This window comes from Marmota monax, unplaced genomic scaffold (genome assembly GCF_021218885.2).
Source record: "Marmota monax isolate L192 unplaced genomic scaffold, Marmota_monax_Labrador192_F-V1.1 WCK01_AAM20220418_F8-fsc00057, whole genome shotgun sequence".
NCBI classification, from domain to species: Eukaryota; Metazoa; Chordata; class Mammalia; order Rodentia; family Sciuridae; genus Marmota; species Marmota monax.
In genome coordinates this window covers 4814784-4832210 of record NW_026693933.1, presented here as the reverse complement: position 1 = coordinate 4832210, position 17427 = coordinate 4814784, and the positions used below count along the sequence as shown (strand labels likewise).

Genomic DNA, 17427 nt, shown 5'->3' with positions numbered 1-17427 from the left:
AAAATGGGAGTTCATAACCCACTTGAATCTAATGTATGAAATATGATATGTCAAGAGCTTTGTAATGTTTTGAACAACCAATTAAAAAAAATAAATGGCATGTAATGGTTCATACTGATAATGAGACATCACCTTTCTTTAGTGAATATGTACTTTGAAATACGAATCAACCTTGACTAACCTATCTATGTTGACTAAGGCTTGTATGCACAAGCTCTCTATGGGATCAGAAGCTCTTAAAGGAAATTTCAACTTCAACACAGTACACTATTTTTGGCTGCAGTGCTATGAAAATAAAAATTCTGCAAGTCCAGTTAAATCGTATTAGCATCCTGATCTCTACCACTTGATAAGAATCAAATGTGTAAGTTCCTGTTATTCTACAAAATAAGTCTTTTAACATTTAGAAGTAAATGGGATTCTGAACACCAAAAATCAATTCGGTCATGTGTAGAATACGGATAAATACTACCCTTTAGACCTGTGATAAGACTAGTTTTCTATGAGCTGATATAAATATAGCAGATATCATAAAACCAACCCAAATCTTTTCATGTATTTGTTACTATAAATGATAGTGTGATATTCACCAGACCATGCCATGACCGGTCACCCAGTTAAACTGACAGAATTCTGGAATTCTTGCCTCTGAAATTAGCATATTTTTTAATGTTGCTATTCAATTCTGACTTCATAATTCAATCTAGTCAGGTGACAAATACCAAATCTAAGAAATAGAATGTACCTAAAACACAGTTTATATGCTTTTGTGAGAGATTAAAAATATATATATAGCAGAGGCATATAACTAAATTATACACATTTGCAATTGTCCATGTCCCACAGTGATATGGAGTCATTGGTACAGAATTGGTCCCATTTCACAACTGTCATTTCAAGAGCAGAGGGGAAGGGCTCCAAGGCCATTCAAGTTCTGACCACAGTCTGACTTAGCAGCTCAACCTTTTTTCTTTTCAAAACTTACACAATAGACATGATGCACTGGTGACTCCCCCCAACACAAATTCTTCATTATTCTAATCTTTAACATCTGCTATTCTTATAATCCAGAGTTTTTATCCCTCTTTTTCTATCTGGTCAACTCTTTTTCATTTTATTAGTATATAATGTCCTTTTTGCCTATTCAAATTCTTTTTGCCTATAAAATTAGTACAACACATTTTCTTTTTGTTCATTTTGCCTGGTAGAAACCTTCCTATCCCCCCTTTTTTTTTCCATCCTTTCCATACCTTCATTTTAGACATGGCTCTCTCTTATAGGCAGCATATTCCAGGATTTCTTTCTCCTTAATCTAATATAAAAATCTCTTTGCATTTGGTAAGTTCACAGAATGGAGACAGCAGCCCTTGCTGGTATAGTCTTCTTGGGAGCTAATAGTAATAAAATCTATTCATTCTTCAAATCTTGGTTCAAAAGGTTATCTGTGGGAAGCCATTCTCGCACGTGATCTGAGTTACCTCCCTCTCTGGGTGAGAGGCACTTAGACATAACTGTGTCAGAGCCTTCCCCACCCTGTTCCAGGTGCAAGGGCTTGTCTGTGTGGAGGTGTGCCTGGCCACTGACCCGAAGACCAATCACTGACCCTGACCTTGGAATGCTGCCCCCAAACCCCCGCCCCACCTTCATTGGATGGAATTTTCCCTTGAATTTTTTGTTCCCCAATAAAAGCTCACTCCCTGGCGTGTTCTCCCTCTCCTCTCCCCTCCCCTCCCCTCCTCTCCTCTCCTCTCCCCTTTCCCCTCTCCCCTCTCCCCTCCTCTCCTCTCCTCTCCTCTCCTCTCCCTTCTCTCCCCTCTCTCCTCTCTCTCCCTCCCTCCCTCCCTCTCCCTCTCCCTCTCCCTCTCCCTCTCCCTCTCTCCCTCCCTCTCCCTCCCCCTCTCCCCCTCTCCCCCTCTCCCTCTCCCCCTCTCCCTCTCTCCCTCTCTCCCTCTCTCTCCCCCCCTCCCTCCCTCCTCTCTCTTTCTCTCTCTCCTCTTGTGTTAACCTCACCACCACATTAGGTGGCTAGAGGCCAGAGCTAGGAGAAGCTGGGCATTAAAGGTAAGGAGAATGTGTCTCTTTAATTTTAAAACTCACTAGTTAATTTTTATGCTTCGAACCTCTTTTATGAAGCTAGCATGCTGGTCCTGTGGCAGAGTTTTCTCCTTTGGAAAGCATTCCCTAGCCTCAGTAACCATGAATGAGAAAACCTAACTCTGTTTTCCAGTCGTGACATAAATCCCAGAATATTTGAACAGTTTCTTTACATGTCTATTCCCCACAAAAGACCTCAGCAATCACTGAACAGAGAAAGGTCTTTTATTTATGTGCCTGTTCTACACTGCCTAGAAAACAATGAGTATTAAACTCGTGTTGATTGAATGGATATACACAAATCTACATACATACACATGATGCATTCAATATCAATACACTTCCATGCATAGTTATTTTCAAAACCAAACTTCAGGCACATAATTTCTATTGTCTTCTGCACCATCTCTCCCCATTCCATCTACCACTCTTCCTCTAATCTCATCTTTGGACTTGGTTTCCTCCTTAGAAGAGCTGACCTTCCATAGCTACCACCATCCCCTGGTCACAGGATGATGATTGTATTATACACAATACTTTTCAGGACTATTTTATAACATAATAAGTTTTATATCATCAATATAAAACACAGGGAAATCAGATTCTTTATAATGCTTTACTTTCTCTAGGATTTAACACAGCAATTAGAAATACAATATTCCAGAGAACTTATTTAAAATATCTCAATTTCTACAATAAAAATATTAAAAAAAAAGATTTTTTGAAATCCTGACTATTGTTCCTATGCTCTTAGGATTCTCTGTGGCTCTGTCTAATGGGCAGGCTGGCTCCTATTACAGTTCCTCCACAGGACATATGGATATGGCTCTTTTAACACTATCGAAGCTCCAGTTAAAAGGAGTTCCACCTTACATTCCAATTGACTTGAAGGGTCTCTTTTCAGTTTTTCAGATACAGTACTTGGCCTAATCCTTTTGAAATAGAGCACTTAGTTCTTAAATTTTCTAGATCAAAGAGAGATATTCTGGAAAATATGGACACTTTGGCTTCAGATACTAATTTAGGTTTGATTCCTGAGAATTAATGCATCTTTTACATGAAAGACAATCACAAAACCTTCCAAATAATGTAGCATGTTGTATGGAGAAATGTCTCTGGGTTCAGAAAAAAAAAAGTATCTAATTTCTGTGTCTGTCATTTATTAGGCAGTTATGAACTACACAACTGGATAAATTACTTAACCTTTCTGAGTCACAACCCTCTCATCTTATAAATGGGGTTTTAACATCTGCCTTGCAGTATACCATTAATATTTAGAAACAGTAATTTTAAAGTTTCTAGCATTATGATAAGAATATAATAGTACTCAATATACAGTAGTTATTATTATTATTGTAACCTAGTATTTGTATGTAAATTAAGAACTGAATAATTGAGGGCCTACTTAGGTTTCTGAGTTCTGAACTAAGATAATTTGTATTTATCAAGATCACCTATAAACTTCATAAAACATTATGTGAAAATCAATAGACTCCTCTATTTGAGGTAAAATAGAAATTAGATAAGAAAGATTAGAATGGAAATTCTCATCACATTAATATTATTTTCCAGGCTGCTAAATAAGCCATGAGTATTCAACAACTCACTGATTCCTAACTGCAAAATGATAAATAAGAAAATTATGGCGTATGCTAGGTTATTTGCTATGTTCTATTTGTGAGGCCAAATCTAGCAACATAACATGAGGAACAGAACAGGATAACAACACTCACAAGAACCAGAACCTTCATAGTCAACACTGAATGACATCTATGTTTGGCATTTACTCATATCATAGGAATATCCTCAATACCCAGTCCATTCCCCAACTAATATTTTCTTTACAGATGGCAGGGATGGTTTATTTAAAAATCAATATACTGGGCTGGGGTTGTGGCTCAGTGGTAGAGCACTTACCTAGCACGGGCGAGGCCCTGGGTTCGATCCTCAGCACCACATAAAAATAAATAAACAAAATAAAGGTATTGTGCTCAACTACAAGTAAAAAAAAATTTTAAAAAAAAATTAAAAAATCAATATACTAACATTAGTTATTTCACCTGAAGTTCCTGGTCCTGTAATGAACTGGGGACTGTTGTCTTCTTATTTTGGTCATATCTGGAGGAAATTCTCAATATCCCTGACTATAAGCAGAAGGAACCTGATGGAGGCCAATTTCAGTTATTTTAAATTTCAAACCTTAATTGGACTAAAATTTACTACTTTTTTTAACTATTTGAAAAATTACATATTGATTTCACAAAACCCAGTCCTACCAAGGAAAGCTAACATCTAGAGGCAATTAATACTCTGAGGGCTAAAAGATGAGGAATTAAAAAAATGAGTCAATGGTATCCCCTTTATAAAAAGGGGAAACATTGGTAGAAAATGACATTCAACAACCTGTGTGATTGAACTTCACTTAAAATATACATTCTCTCTAAATAGGGTCAGCTGTACGTGTAACGTTGCCTAAAAAATATGAAAGCTTAAATTCATATGGGGGTGAGAAAAGAGAACCCAGAATCACCTTCAAGATCTATTATAAGGAACCTATCACTGTAATTTATTTAAAGTGTAACAACTATAACCAAATTTTAAAAATTATTTGCAAATGGATCATAAACTATCTTTTAAAACATCTTGAGAAACTGAGAAACATTAAATAGAATCTATTGGCTTTCAGACATTCAAATATATATGATTCAAATCCTTTGATAGGAAAGAGCAAGATTAAATTGATACTCAAAATTTTGAATCTGTGTCATTAAAACAACGTATGCATAGTTATGATATCTGCTTCTCTGATAATAAAATCTGGTAACTTTGAATTCTCATAAATTATCTATGTAGCATCGGTTTTAGAAAAATTGAAACTTAAAGACTGAATTAACTTGATTTGTATAAATTTTAATGACTGCATATGTCCAAGGGAAAAAAAGTCTCCCAGAAATTGCTACATCTATCCAGAGGCAATTTTAAATATTCCAGAGTTAAGCTTCTTCACATGGGGTGAACTGAATAACAAACCACAATAGAACGATGAAGACACTCTTCATTCCATGCACATTCTTTTCTAGGATTTTCCTGTGATCATGACAACAATAATGTTGGCTGACACATTTTACAAATCCATTATCAAACAGATTGTTGGTGAAAATTATCTCCACTTTGCCTTTATGTGTTGATTTTTTTTCTTTATTTACTTTTCCTAAACTTGCCCTCATTTTTCTTTTGGTTCTTCAAAATTACTGTATCCAGACTATCTATCAATGCTTTCTCAAATGTCCTTTCCATTTTTTTAAGTATCATCTTCATTTTAACAATCATTGCCTATTCCTTGAGACGTTCATTCAAATACGAGTGTTTGATGCTTTAGTTTTCTCACATAGAAATCAGAAGTCAAATTTCTTCTTACCCTAAAGCTAAGAATATATTTCTTACCCATTAGTTTCCATAAAATTTTCTCCTTCTTTCATCTTTCTTTGTAGTATATATCAAATGAATAATTCAGTGTCTGGCTAATTTTCTTACTGGGAAAACTGCAGCAGAGGTAAAAGTAACATTTGTGACCATTACTTTAAAAAAATATATATATTGCCGTGAAGCAAGACATTAGCATTTGCTTTTTAAAAAAAAAAATTTTAAGAGTTTCCTCATATAGTTGGGCATGGTGGCACATATCTACAATCCCAGTAACTCAGGAGGCTGAGGCAGGAGGATTGCAAGTTCAAGGCCAGCCTCAGCAACTTAGCAAGGCCCTAAGCATCATAGTGAGACCCTGTCTCAAAATAAAACTTAAAAAGGGCAGGAGATGGGCTGGGTTGTAGCACAGTGGGAGAGCACACCCCTAGCATGTGTGAGGTACTTGGTTCAATCCTTTGCACCACATAAAATAAAGGTCCAGCCATAACTAAAAAATAAATAAAATGTTAAAAAATTTAAGGGCCAGGGCTGTGGCTTTGTGGTTAAGTATCCGTAAGTTCAATCCATTGTAGCTACCCCTCCCCCCAAAAAAAGTTACATCATACTGTGACATGCCATATAGGGACATTTCAGTCAATAACAGGCCATGTTTTTTTTTTTTGCGGGGGGCGGGAGGTACTAAGGACTGAACTCAGTGGCACTCGATCACTAAGCCACATCCCCACCCCTATTCTGTATTTTATTTAGAGACGGGGTCTCACTGAGTTGCTTAGTGCCTCGCTTTTGCTGGCTTTGAATTTGAGATCCTCCTGTCTCAGCCTCCCAAACTGCTGAGATTACAGGCATGCACCACTGCACCCAGCCAGTCCATATTTTTGATGGTGGTCCCATAACATAATAATGGAGGAAAAATTCCTATCACTTTAGTGATATCACAGTGCAACACGTTACTCACATGATTGTAGTAATTCTGATAGCATAAGCAATCACGTACAGTACATAATACAGTATAGGCTTTTGTAAATTTAGTGAGTCCTAAATGTTCACTGTTCATTAATGTCCTTCATGCTCTGGGCCTTCACATTCACTTCCCACTTGCTCAATGCCTCACCCAGGTCAGCTTCCTGTCCTGTCCCAAAAGCTCCATTCATGATCAGGGTCCTATACAGGTACACCATTTTTTATCTTTTACTATGTATTTTTATTGCAGTTTTTCTGTTTAGATACACATATGTCATCATGTGATCATTGCCTATGGTATTTAGTACAGTAACAAGCTGTGCAAGTTCATAGCCTAGAAGCAACAGGCTACACCATACAGCCTAAGTGTATAGAATGCTCTACCATCTAGGTTTGTGCAAACACACTGTGATGTTTGGATAATGACAAAATCACCGTATGGCACATTTCTAATGATGTGTTCCTGTTATAAAGCAACACACTTTAAGACTTAACACTTAATACAACCCACAGGCAATTACAGTATTTAAACAACAAGTACTGTCTGCTCTGACAAATGGTGGTTCTTCCAAAGGCTCATGGGTAGAAGTAAATTCAGTATTCAAGCAGAGTTAGCATGATCAGAGAGGTCTGTGACTAAACAAGAATTTCAGGTCTATCTAAGTGTCACTACTCCCTCCATACTGCTTTAATCTATGGCCTATGAAGAAAAATCATGTCCTTGGATTCCTAAAACTGTACTCGTAAAAGTATGCCATGTGACTCCAGAAAAAAATAAAAAATAAATACATGAATAAGGGCATTGTTTGATTGGTGTTTCCTTCAGGATTCGTGTTCTTAATTCTTCAATATGATTTTTTAGCCTTGTATCATATTCATTTCCAAGATTTCTTTAGTATAATAATATCATAAACATTATTGCTGGAAAGTAGTTGATACCAAGACAAAAATACAAACAGTATTCACATATGGGGGAAATTATTACAAAGAAATCCCTACAGTGAAGCAGCCAAGGAGACCCTTTGACAGTGTGACAGTGCATGGTGGGGAACCATGATCCTGTCCTTGGTTTTGGCTCAGAGCCCCTCTACCTTGCCAGAAAGAACAGAATCAACTTTGTAGAGAAAATGCAGTGCAGTCAGAGGTACAGAGGATCATGGGTGAATGCTCATCTCATTCCTCAGGAATACACAACTTACAACAGGTATTTGCTGAAATATTAGAAGGAAAACAAGCCCTCTTAGAAAGGCAAGTGACAAAGACTTGGCACTTAAAGTGATCCACAGGCAATTACAGAATACAGAATAATTTTTCTTCAAATAATAACAAGGCTCTTGATGTGATGGGGTAACAGTTAAAAGTCAATGATGTGGCTAACTCAGAAGAGCAACTATAGCATACTATGCAAAACAAATCTAGATAGATTTAACTCCAGGGAGGTAAGAACTGAAGATTCATATCAGGATTTATCATTTGCATATATGATTGTGTTTTCTCTAACTATGCAGGAAAATAAGCAGTTTATTAAATTGACATTAAACTGTTTTATTATCTTCGTTTCAAACAGCTGAATTAAAAGGAAATTTCTAGATATTCTGATGTATGCTGTGGCAACAGTATTTGGCTACTGGAGACAAAGACTCTGATACTCAATAAAGAGTAAAACTGTCCCAAAGCATCCAGCATTTACAATAGCAGCATGGTGATCAAGTATACTCATTTCATGAACCCAAAAGTAATATCTAAGTAAGTCAAGTCCATTATTTATGGTGTTTGAACTCCATGAAGAAAACTAGAGAACAATAGCCATTCACGCATGTAGCTACCACACAACAATCATGTTCCAGCTAAAACTCATATTCTGGTACACATGTACTCTGAGAAACAACTTTATTGGATGATAGATGATAGGGCTATTGGAAAACTGTTCGAAATCTGTTGTTGTAACCATACTACTATATTCATCATTATCATAATTATCCTATAATAATATTATTATAAATATTCATAATTATTAATCAGGGAATAAGTTGAATTTCCCCAGCCTACTGCACACCCCCAAAAGCCCAACAGCTCATCTTGGCTAGAGGTCCCACAGTGGAAGGACAAATACACAAAACAGTAAATAACACAGATAAGGAGGAACACTTGGGGGGGGGGGGCTGAGACAATGCTGAGGCCAGTGGAGCTCTGTGGCAGGAGGCTGCACCTCACATGGACATTAGAAGTATCTCCTGCCATGGGCCAACATCTTGGCCAGGCTGGGCATGTGCATGAGAGACTCATTGAATACTTTGAGTTTTAATTTCTCATAACATATTTGTAACTGCTACTGCTGGAATATAGCAGCCCATTGGTGCCCATTGGTCCTTTTCATTTCTTACTGAAGGTTATGATTGTATTTTTACTCTTTGGGTTTTCTCATGTCTAGCAAAAATTCACATATGAACCAACAACACCTTATACTTTACTATTCCCTACTTACTTAACATTTTTATTTGATTTTTGTTAGATGAATATGTGTCCCAGTAAACCAGACTGATCATCTGTAAACTCCCTTAAAGGAGAATCAAGGTGATGAATTAGAGGCACCAGCACTTGTCTGCTTCTCCCTGAGACAGAATCAAAACAAATGGAGTATAGCTGCTGATTGGGAGGGGGCAACCAGGGGAAAACACTGGAGTTCAACAATGGACAAAGACTTAGAGGAAGCAAGAGACTGACTGTGGAATAGAGGTAAAAGGGTGCCCCAGCACAAATCACATGGGTATACACTAGGGAGAATAGGGGGTGCCCCACTCCCCTGTAGGAGTAGAAGTGAAAGAGAAAACCAGTAAATGCCACTGGCACAGCATTCAGCACTCTCTAGAAATAACAGTCTTAACAGGTAAAAGACCTTGGATTTGCATAGTTAACTGGATCTGAAGAAGTTATCAGCACTTCCCAGTATTTTCTCGCAGTGCTCTAAGTAGGAGCCATTTTCAGAAGGGCCTTATTGTCTAAGCTTACTTCTGTGGGATTCAGAGGCCCCTGCACTTTCCTGTCTCTTGGACCCCATGGCAATATACCTGCACTGGCTAGCACAGGCAGCAGCCTTGAGAGTCAGACCAGCCCAGGGAAGAGATTAACACAACTAGCAGAGTTCTATGGGGCATTACAACAGACTGTGGGGCTTGGGGGAATGAAAACACTTCCCTTTGGAACTGGTTTTTCTGTAGGCTAGTCTTCGAAGTCCAGAGGAATGAGTAGTTATGGGTGACTTCACTGGGAGTCAGGGCTGGAAATACCAGAATCCTGTGCGCGGGAGCACTAGGAACCTGCTGCCATCCCCCCACTGCATAGATCTTTGGGACTCCATAGCCTCTCCCCACTTTTGGAAGCCAATGTTATCCCTGCCCTACAAAGGTAATAGTCTTCATCACATTTAATTCTGAAGAGAATCTTCAGGGCTTTCAAATAACTCCAGAGAGAATCTTCATCTGGGGAGCCCCAGCTCTTACCCACTCACTGAAGCACCTTGGAGGGGATGAAATTTTTATTTTTTATTAATACACTTTTATTGTTGCTGTTTTGTGTTTGTTTCTCTTTCTTATTTCTCCCTTTTAATACTTGACTTTTCTTTTTCCCTTTTCATTTTATTCCTGATTTCCCTTTCGTTTTTCTTTTTATTCCTTGAAATTTTTTTCTTCTTTTTCCTTTTTTTTTACTTTTCTCCTGAAATCTTGTTTTCTTTTTAAAAGTTCATTAATTTAATTTTTATTAATTTTTAACATTTTAGTCTATATTATTTTTTCCTCCTCCTTCCCAGTGCTGGGGAAATTTGGATGAGTTGATCGGGTACTCTGAAACTAGGTTACAGCTCTAGCCTGGCAAGAAGGATTTGTACGTTGCTCCAGCTACAGCCTAGTCCCTTGAACCTTGGTAGATACTTCAAATTAAAGAATGGAGAATAGGGGCTGGGATTGTGGCTCAGAGGCAGAGCGCTTGCCTCACACATGTGAGGCACTGGGTTTGATCCTCAGCACCACATAAAAATAAATAAACAAAGGTTATTGTTTGACTCTTTAGCAACAGCAGAAAGAAATGACACAATTGTTGCATGCACTGCACCTACAAGTGATCTCACATTGATCACACCCACACCTTATCAGATGACACATTGCTGAAAAGAACAGAGGTGAGCGCCACAATGGAAGGTTTGACACCAGCCCCTCCCTCTCCTTGTGCAATAAATGGAGCTGCACCTATGTCTAAACAGAGAATAAAAGCTCCAGTCCCATCACCATGATTGGAAAGTTCACTAGAAAAACTGCTTTCAAGTAACACAGCTAATATCATCAGAGCCCAAGGAAACCCCAATATCCTTTAATGGCTTCCATTCCCATTGCAGGAGTAACCACATGGGATGCACCTCACATTTGCTACTGTCTACACTATACCTGCCTGAATTATCAGAGGGGCTCCATCTTTCTTTCCTTCTTCCTGCCTTCCCTCCCTCATCCCTCTCCCTGCTTTTCTTATTTAGTACAAGGGATTGACTCCAGGGGCACTTAACCACTGAACCACATCCCCAGCCCATTTTTATGTTTTATTTAGAGGCAGGGTCTTGGTAAGTTGCTTAGGACCTTGCTAAGTTGCTGAGGCTGGCTTTTAATCTCTAGATCCTCCTGCCTCAGCCTACCCAGTTGGTGGGATTACAGGCATGCGTCACCATACACAGTGGATTTCCCACTCTTGTGAGACCTACAAATATAGTGGGTCCCTCAGGCTCTGACAAAGTACATATTGTATCAAAATCCACTAATCACAGCCAAATAAGCCAAAAGGAAACTACACTCTGAAGTCAAGTTGGCATTAAAATTCAACACTAAACAGATTGATACCTGAGGACACCATCAAGAGAAGGCTACTTACTTAGAAGGCATTCACATAAAAGTGGAAGAGATGTTCATCCTAATAGATGTGCAAATTTTAACATAGAAACACAAGAAATATGGAGAAAAAACAAGGCAATATGACACCTCCCAAAACATTCTCTAGTAAGGAATTTCATAAATATGGGAGTAGATGACAGTCTAGGCAAAGAATTCAAAAGAATAATTTTTCTAAAGCTCACTAAAATCAAAGAGAATACAAAGGCAGACAATGGAGGAAATGAATGAGCACTTCAATAAAGAGATAGAGATTTTGAAAAAGAACCAAATAGAAAATCTTTTAAATGAAAAGCTCAATAAGTCAGATGAAAAATTCTGCTGAAAGCCTAAACAACAGACCAGATCAAGCAGAAGAAAGAATATTTGAGCTTGAGGAAAACTCTTTCAAAGTACCATATTCAGACAGCAATAAAGGGGGAAAAATTAGAATGAAGAGAACATACAGGATCTCTAGGACAACATTTAAAGATCAAACAGCCGTATAATCAGCATACTGGAAGGAGGAGAGCTACGTGCTGAAGGCATAGAAAACCTACCCAGTGTAATAATTGCAGAAGATTTCCTAAGTCCTGGGGATGGCATGGATATCCACATATAGGAGGCATTCAGAATCCTAAATAGATGTGAACATAAAAGAACCTCCTCACCACATATTATAGTTACATTGCCATAATACAGGACAAAGAAAGAATATTAAAAACGATAACAGAGAAGCACCAAGTCACATTTAAAGTCAAACTCAACAGAATAACAGATTTCCAAGAAAACTCTAAATGCCTGGAGGACATCAGATGATGTATTTCAAGTCCTGAAGAAAAATAAAATAAAATAAAAAAAAACTGCCAACCAAGATTACTATACCTGGAAAGATTATCCTTCAGAATTGAAGAAGTAATACAGACCTTCCACAATAAGTATAAACTAAGGGAATTCTTTACCACTAGACTAGAATTACAAAAAAAATACTTAAGAGAATCCAGTACCTAGAAGAGTTAAAAAGATTAACCCAACCATAAGAGCATGGGAAAGAGTAAATTTCACTAGAAGAGTAGACACTCATGAATATAGTAAACCATCAAATATCCAAGATGAGTAAGACAGGGAGTAATGAACACAGACTGTTCAAAATAACCTAAATAAAATGATGGAAACAACTACATACTTTTATGTAATAATCCTGAATATAAATGGTCTTATTTCTCCAAATAGAAGACACAGACTGCCTGATTGGATTTAAAAAAGAAAGCAAGATCCAATAATATGGTACATGCAGGAAACTCACCACACCTGAAAAGGCACACACAGTCTGAAAATGCAATGATGGAATATGATATTATGAGAAAATGGAATCTTACAGCAGAGCAGGTGTAACCTTTTTTATATGACAAATATAAGCCAAATCAGAAGAGAAAAATGTCACTACATACTGATGAAGGGAACAATTCATTCAGAAGATATAAGGATTATATATATATATATATCTATATATATATATAGATAGATAGATAGATAGATTGTTGAAGCATTTGATTTTATAGAACAAGTACTATTAGAAATAAAGGGAGAGATATCTCCCAATACAACACTAGTGGGTGACTTTAACATCCTTTTCTCACCAATGGTTAGGTCAACTAAACAGAAATCAATAAAGAAACATAAGAGTCAAATTACAATATAGATCAAATGGACTTAACAGACATCTACCGAATATTCTATCCCACAGCTACCGAATACACATATCACCTCTGATTAAACGTCAATTTAAGATCTTTCTTGGTACTACAGGCAGGATGGTGCTGGGAGAGAAATAAATGTGTGTGTACAGCTCTGACTACAGGGCTTTCCAACATCACGACCTGGGGCAAATTTTCCTCAGTTCTATCTACTCATGGCTAGTACCATACATAACTAATGCCAGAGTCGCTGTGATGACATAACATGTCTAACACAAACCTAAGAATGGCTTCTGCTGAATGCATATCATTTTCACACCATCAGAAAGTCAAAAAAATCACAAGTCAAACTGTCATAAGTTGAGGACATCTATAGTAACTAATTAATTAGTATGTCTTAAACATATACTCAAAATCTATTTATTTTTATTTTAGAAAAAAAATTTAAAAAGTTAGCTGGCAACAGTTTAGGGGGAAGAAATAGAAAGGAGGAAAGGGTGCTGCTAGAAACAGGCAATCTTCCAGGAAAAAAAAAAGTCAGAAATGAACTTATAAAATAAAGGAAGAGCAAGAAAAGCTAAAATTAGCAGATTTCAGACCTTTCTAAATCATAAAATCTAGAATAATTGAATGTTGGCACACATGGGCTGACTTTTTTGGAGAAGAGGATTGAACTCAGGGGCACTTAACCACAGAGCCACATCCCCAGCCCTACTTTATATTTTATTTAGAGACAGGGTCTCACTGAGTTACTTAGTGCCTCGGTTTTTCTGAGGCTGGCTTTGAACTCACGATACTCCTGCCTCAGCCTCCTGAGCCACTGGGATTACAGGTGTGTGCCACTGCACCGAGCTGTAGGCTGACTTTTGCACCTAAATATTATATGATATAATAAACTATTAACATATTACATAATGTTAAACTAATGTTAATAAAGATAGCTTGAGTGGTAGTAAAAAAGTGCCTCCACTTGATAAGTATTAGATGAAAGAAAATACTAGATTATGGACAGAAAATAAGTCAATAATATTAATATCATCACCTATAAACTAATTACAAAATTTACATGGAATATCACAGCTCCAAGAAAAGTCACAAAAATTTGAAAGAGGTCCCAATGAGAGTATACGCTACATCAGATTTCAGAAGGTATTTATTGTTATAATAATGTTATTCATTCAAATATAAACAAATAGCTAAGTTAACAGAATAAAATCAACAAAAGATTAGGCCCAAATACAGGTGGAGTCTTTAGAGATGTCAGTACTAGTATAGATAAGTGTAGATTTTCGTTAACTGGTGTTAAGAGAATTGGTTTTCTCTGTTAAACCATTAGATCCATGTATTAAAACTACACACACACATACACACACACACATACACTCTCATGCTCACTCACAAAATCCAAGTATTTTAAATATCTGTTTACAAAGGTCACATTTCACAAGCTTTGGAAGAAAAAAATATAGAAGAACATATTGAAGTCTTCATATTAGGGATAGATTTAAGTGAAAACAATACAAATCATAAAGGAACATTTACAAATAAGTTAGAAAAGACCCAATCCAAAATATACAAACAGGGAATTCTCTGAAAAAGAAATTCTAATGTGCAATCCAGTCGTGAAAATGTTCAGGCATAATATAGTCAAGAGACAAAACGGTAAAACCACAATGAGATACCATTTAAAATCTAGTGGATAGGCAAAATTTGAGTCTAATAATGGCAAGTCAAATATCAGTAATAATGTTGAGTAATAGGACTTTTATACATTGATAACAAAAGTTTATTTTGTTATAGACATTTCATTTAACAAACGCTAGGATTTCTCAAGAAATTTCCATTTGAAGTGGCAACATTTTGTATTTTCTAAAACAACTAAGTATTCTGGGTAGAATCCTAAATTGAATCTTGGCTAAGTTTACCTTCCTCTTTTCTTTTTTGCTTAATTTAAACTAAATGTATTCTTTTGAAGATATTCTTATTGTAATTCTGCTATCAACAATGAGAAATCACTATAGCACTTGAAATAAAAGTTGATTTTAAAATTAAGTAATGTAACATAAAAGGAAAGAGCTAATGAGCAGCCCATCATCTTGATAGTGCAGTACAAAATTAGTAAATGCATAAATTGCACTTAAAAGCACAATTTCTTTTCTAAAGATGATTACTGCTTTAAGAAAGGCTTCATGTCTGTTTATAGCCCTCAGGCAATTAAAGTATTGACTGATCTTTGTTTTCTAGTGTCAAAAGCAAGAATTGTAAAATGCAGATATAGTCATGATGGGCAAATGCATTTTAACCTAAAATGGAAACTTCTGGAACTATTGTTAAGATACTTTAATAAATATATCACTGGCAGAAAGATCAGAAGGTAGTTATAGTCTGTGAAATGTTAGTATTAGATCAAAGACAATTTATGGTTGTTCTAAAGTTCTCTCCATTTTTTGTGAATATATGCGATAAATGTAATTTGCTATCATGACGCATTTAAGAATCAACAGAATATTAAATTCTAGTAATATCATTTGTGTCATTGCCAAATGATAAGCTCCTCATCAGTTCTAAGTTTCAAAAACTCTTAAAAGCTAGGAAATATGATGAAAAATGAATTCTAAGACTATCTCAAAGCTCTTAAATTATAAAAATATATTTTACTATTAAAGAAGCATTTTCTCCATATAGACACAATTTGACCTCAATTTTCTAAATATCTCATCTTGATTATATCCATCTCAAATATATTTTGTAAACAGTTTTCTGGTTTCTTAAATAAACACATGTGCATATATGGACATGTAGATATAGATATACATATAAAAATAATTAACTTCTCTGTCAGTTTTGATTAAGGAATTTTCACACACTGGATACTAGGCTTCCCTTGGATAGATTTTAGCTATTTATTGTCAATTATTAAACTGTCAATACATAGAGTCCAAGTTAGCTTTCAGAGGTTATTAGTATCTTCCTTATATTCAAGTTATTAGGGATCTAACTTAAATCAGAAGACATATAAGAGATTTCAGACTAGTCAGAGTTTACTGTAATGTAACTAAGTATCTATTGAATTAAATATCATCCAAAGGAGTTTTAGTTAGCTTAGGAGTCAAAGACAACATCACACAAAGGTGAACATTGTCAATGCCCACCCAAGTTCTCTGGGGAGACAGTGTCCCATAATTACAAATAGGAAGTGTTAGTTTTCTTAACAGCAGAATGTTTTCCTAGAATTATTAGGTAAATATTTTGTAAACCTATTTAACATGGAAGGTGAGGTCTCCAGCAAGTATACTTAACAAACAGAATTCTGCCCTGTAACTTGAAAGGCTGGGGCAGGAGGATTGCAAGTTTAAGGCCAGCCTCAGCAATTTAGTGAAGCTCTAAGCACCTTAGTGAGATCCTGTCTCAAGAAAGAAAAAGGGCTGGGAATGTGACTCTGTGGTTAAGTGTCCCTGGGTTCAATCCCCAGTATCAAAAAAGGAAAAGAAAACAAGTGCAAACAACTAAAAAGTTTAGCTAATTTTAGGCTTTTCTTTTCTGGGTGGGAATAAAAAAATGGAGTCAGAACTTAATTGTTCAAAAAATATACATCTGTGTAGAGAAAGAATGAAAAAATAAAGCAGATAAATGGAAATAAAGTTACTGGCTGCTAGGGTGGAACATTAGAGGGGAAAAACCAAGATATCTAATTAAAATTTTAAAAGACGGGTATCATTATGTGATAATCATCTCCCTTTTCTCTCACTCTCTACAATAGTCTAAAATACCTACCAATGCCTTAAGTCTTAAAGTTTAAGCAATTAAAGTTACCTTTGAGAAATGCAACAAAATACAGAAATTTATTTCACATTCTGTCTGGGTCAGACCTGAGGCTCTCTGTGGTGAGCAGGCCGACATCTGGGTCCCTTAGAGGCCAATTCATCCAGCCATCTTAACCTCATGCTACTACACATTCAAGTCACATAACTAACAAAAATGGATTTGAGTCGAAATTCTGCCATGATACTTCTAATTATAATTTGTTTTTCCAGAATTTGCTGTTCAGAGTTCATGAGGATATCGTCTCTTGGATACTTTTCTTTATGAGTATTCATTTTATATCAGGGTTGATTGTGTCAGTCTTTGTGAGCATCACCAATGTGAATTTGTTGAGGTACTGCCACCCTGCAAGGACTTATTGCAATCATCCTTTAATCAGTGTTTTCTGAGACCTTTACCCCGCCTCCCTGCAGAGTGATATATAAATATCACACCTGCTACTTCTATTTAAGTACAATAGTGCTGTTTTGAATGTCATCTCCAAAACTCACATTGAAATTTGTCACTAACTTAAGAGT

The 17427-nt window shown here is 36.4% G+C and overlaps 1 protein-coding gene across 21 annotated transcripts in view; it reads right to left on the bottom strand.

Annotated features, from left to right (window-relative positions):
* Positions 1 to 17427, bottom strand: part of Hdac9 (histone deacetylase 9) — an 857477-nt gene that overhangs the window by 482721 nt on the left and 357329 nt on the right. The gene's annotated exons all lie outside the window — the stretch shown is intronic.